Source organism: Ochotona princeps, chromosome 9 (genome assembly GCF_030435755.1).
Source record: "Ochotona princeps isolate mOchPri1 chromosome 9, mOchPri1.hap1, whole genome shotgun sequence".
Taxonomy (NCBI): domain Eukaryota; kingdom Metazoa; phylum Chordata; class Mammalia; order Lagomorpha; family Ochotonidae; genus Ochotona; species Ochotona princeps.
Genome location: NC_080840.1, coordinates 25,972,023 through 25,976,107, shown reverse-complemented (window position 1 = coordinate 25,976,107; position 4,085 = coordinate 25,972,023). Strand labels below are relative to the sequence as shown.

General features: G+C 38.2%; 1 pseudogene; it reads right to left on the bottom strand.

Annotated features, from left to right (window-relative positions):
* Positions 1-246: 246 nt before the first annotated feature.
* On the bottom strand, positions 247-376 carry LOC118757579 (U2 spliceosomal RNA; annotated as a pseudogene).
* Positions 377-4,085: the final 3,709 nt, after the last annotated feature.

The following is a 4,085-nucleotide window of genomic DNA, read 5'->3' as shown; positions in this document are numbered from 1 at the left end:
ATGTTGAAGCCAATAGACTTCTTCAACTAAACAATGTTAAAAAGCATTGTTAGCATAGTTGCTGTGATGAGCAAAGATTTTACAATGATCAGTGTGAGACTTTTGGGATTTTAAACCAAAACTATTTACACAGGTCTGTCTTACACAGCTTCTATCTTATCTGTGCTTTAAAATGTTCTCCTGGTTTTTGTTATCTGTTGATGCATAATAATCAGAATTTTTTTACATTAGGGTATTCACATTTTGAGGAATTGTGAGCAAATGATAGTTAAGATGGCCCACAAAAGATAAGATTATCGAAAAATATATTGTGATTTATTAGTGCCTGTATTCGTGATTTCTACACTTGATCTTAGCCAAAAGGCCGAGAAGCGATGTATATGTATTCGTCATTTCTACCAAATAAAAAAATTTGTGATAAATAAGGGTCTTCAATTTCCTTTCCCTTCAAATAACTAACTGACCTCAATGTTTATTTTTATTAACATTTGTTGATTTCACATTTTTCTTCCTGCCAATAAATTATGATGAATGCTATTCAGCTGCTGAACTTTAATACTTAAGTTATCAGACTTAAGTTATCAGACTATTAATTTGGTTAATAAAGTTTGGATGCTGTTTATGTTTTGTTGAGTATTGTAAACTTTGTCTAAGGTTCAAGCAAAACCCCTTGGGAACAATTATGTATTGGAGAAATTCAGAGTGAGAGATGCACACAATTTCTCACTCTAGTAAGAAGAACCTGACATCAGTGTTTAAAATACGAAAAATTGTTCCTCAGCTATGATAGACACATATATTTTATGTATTACATAGCTTCAAGACTTTAAATACACTGCCTAGGACGACGTGTTTCAGTTTCTGTGAGTTCTGTTATTTGTCAATGTAGGGTTTCCTACTTGGCAGTCTCTTCTATTTATGATGGCATCTGTGTTACTGCATTTGCACTGAAACTTGTATTTGGCCAGTTGAAGAGAGAAGGAGAAAAGAAAGCAAAGTAGACTTGACTTTTTGGCAGTGAAGCAGTAGCCTCTTGTTACTTGCATCCATATATTCCAGGAATGCTGAAGGCAACTGTAGTAGTGTGCTGTAGTTGTACTATGTATGACTGACTACAATTGCAGAGTATAGACTTGTGTAATGTTAAAACCTAGGAGCTGGTGTATGGCTGAACAGGTAAAGGCACTGCCTGTAATGCTGACGTTCAGTATGGGCCCTGGTTAGTGTTCCAGCGGCTCCACTTCTATTCCAGCTCTCTGCTAACGATGTGGGAAAGCAGTGAAGGATGACACAAGTGCCTGGGACCCCATCACTCACACTGGAGACCAGGAGGAAGCCTCTGATTCCTGGGCTCAGCCTTGGCTCATCCTGGCTGCTGTGACCATTTGAGCGTAAGCCAGTGCATGCAAGATCTCTCTTTGCCTTTTCCTCTCTGAAACTGCGTTTTAAATAGATAAACGAGTAAGTTTTAAAAGTAATGCTCAACCCCAAATTTAAGGAGTAAAGTAATCCTTATCGGTTGATTTGGCACTGTTTCTGTGAAATTTTTAAGAAACTTTTTACTTAGTTTTATTTTTGATGATGTTTACATAGTTGAGGACGGATGCGCATGTGAGTCACTGGTTAAGGCAGGAAGCAGTCGAGGAATGGAGGAACATAGATGAGACAATTGTTTGCATATTTTTACGTAAAGCTTTTATATGGGAGTTTAGCCTATTTAGACTAATGCTTCTTTTGTTTTTTTAGATTTATTTTTGTTGAAAGGACAGATTTACAGAGAGAACGAGCTACAGAAAGATCTTCCATCTACTGCTTCACTCCCCAAATGGGCACAAAGGCTGGAGCTGAGCTGATCTGGAGCCACTAGCTTCTTTCAGGTCTCTCATGTGCATGCAGGATCCGAAGGCATTGGGCCGTCCTCTGCTGCTTTCCCAAGCCACAAAGGGGAACTGGATGTGAAGTGGAGCAGCCAGGACATGAAACAGCCCCGTGGGCACCTGAAGTTGGAGGATTAGCCAGTTCAGCTAATGTGCCAGCCCCTTGTTTTGTTTCAATAATTTTTAAAGTCAGTATGATCTATGCTTTTATTTTCCTAGAGCAAGTGAAAATTAATTACTTTTTAAAAGAGATTTATTTTGGGCCCTGCACAATGGTTCAGTAACTAAATCCTTCCCTTGCAAGAGCAGGTGTCCCATATGGGCATCACTTGTGTCCTGGCTGCTCCACTTCCCATTCATATCCCTGTTTGTGACCTGGGAAAGCAGTAGAGGATGGCCCAAAGCCTTGGGACCTGCACCCATGTGAAAGACTTTCTCTGTTTGGCTGTGATGGACTTGGTGCATGGAGCCAGTAATTATACAGGTGGACTACTGACTGATGGTCAGTAGCCAAAGTTTATTAACATCAGACTTTTAGAGACAGAGTAACATAGGCAAGAAGAAGAAAGCCTTTCCACAGTCTTGAGGATATGGGATTTCCCATGCCCCTGCCTACAAGAGGAGCCACCTCTTTGATCTGTTATCAAAACCTGAGGATTAGTGAATTTCTGGCCTGCCTGTGCATTTCCATAGCAACTACTCCCTGAAGGCTCCGAGGATTGCATCTGGCTATGGCTACACTGGCAAGGCTTCCCAGCATCCTCTCAATTGTCTTTCTACTGGAGATCTGGAAGATGCTCCTGGTTCCTGGCTTTGTTGCAGGCATTTGGGGAGTGAACTTGCAGATGGAAGATGCTTGTCCTATTTTCTCTGTAAATCTGATCTGCCTTTCCAATAAAAATGAATAAATCTTTATATAAAGACCATGCAGTTTCAGGGTTGGAAGGCATTTGGTTATCCTCCTCCCTTCCCCAGGCCGTAAGCAGGCAACTGGATGGGAATTGGAGCAGCCAGTTCATGAGCCAGTGCCCTTAAGGTATGCTGGCACTTTCAGCTGGACGATTAGCTAATTGAGTCACTGGGTCACGTGCCTTGTTTTAATAGGAAAAAAAAAAGTCAATAGTGTTATCTAAACTTTCATTTTCTTAGAGCAAGTGAAAATTAAATGGATTACTTTTCAAACAATTCTGTTGTGAGTCTAATAAGCTTATATGCCTACTGTGTAAGTCTAAAAGTTTAATTTTCACAATGATTATCTTCAGACATCCACAAGAGTACCTTTTAATTAAAGACATAGAAGCAGTTCATTGTTAATGAAATAATGTTGACAAACTATATGCATTGCCTTTGTGTTTTTGTAGATTTTGTCTGTTATCATTTATGTGCTTTTTAACTCTGATACCTTGAAGTCACAGTTATTACTATAAGAAGAATATTGTACATGCCTCAACCATATTTCACAACTGTACCCTAGTCTCCAGAGTGTTATAAAATGAATACAGTGGTGGAGCTACTAATAAAAACCAGAATGCAGTGTGGAGACAAAAATCCAATACTTAGTTCTTGATTGCTTGAGTTAAAATGTTTGCCTGATGAACATCTTCAGATAAAACAGAACTAAAGTTTGGAGGAATCCAGAAGACTTAAGGGAAGCCTGGAGACTTGGTTCTGCTATAGAGAAATAGTATAAAATACAATGTTGGAACTCAAAATGGAGAGCAGTGTGTATCTGTCACAAAGGAGAAGAAACCAAGCACCTGTGAGAAGTACTTTGCTCACTGGAGAATTCTAAGAAGTAAGTATGGAGAAGGGTGGGAAGCACAGTTTTAATATGTTAGAATAGATATGTATACTTTTCTAGTAGTTTATAATTTGTAAGACTTCTATATAATTCTCATGTAACCTAAACACTTGTATTGCATTATGTTTCATACTCTTATTTTAAAAATAAGAATAGGAGTAAAAAAATTGGGGAATTGTTTTTTTAAGAGTGTAAGTGAAGATTAATTTCAGCTCTGATCTATAAAGAAAAGTAAAATTAAGGGAGAGTGGAGAGTAGGGACAAATGAGTGTAGCAATTTTTTTTTTTTTGTATTTTGCAAACTTAAAGATGAAACGTGTGTTTTCAGAAGTAAAAATAGAGTCTTAAAACTTTCCCTACTTTTAGAGAGGTGTTTTATTTAGAAAGCATATCTTCTGTAGAGGTGA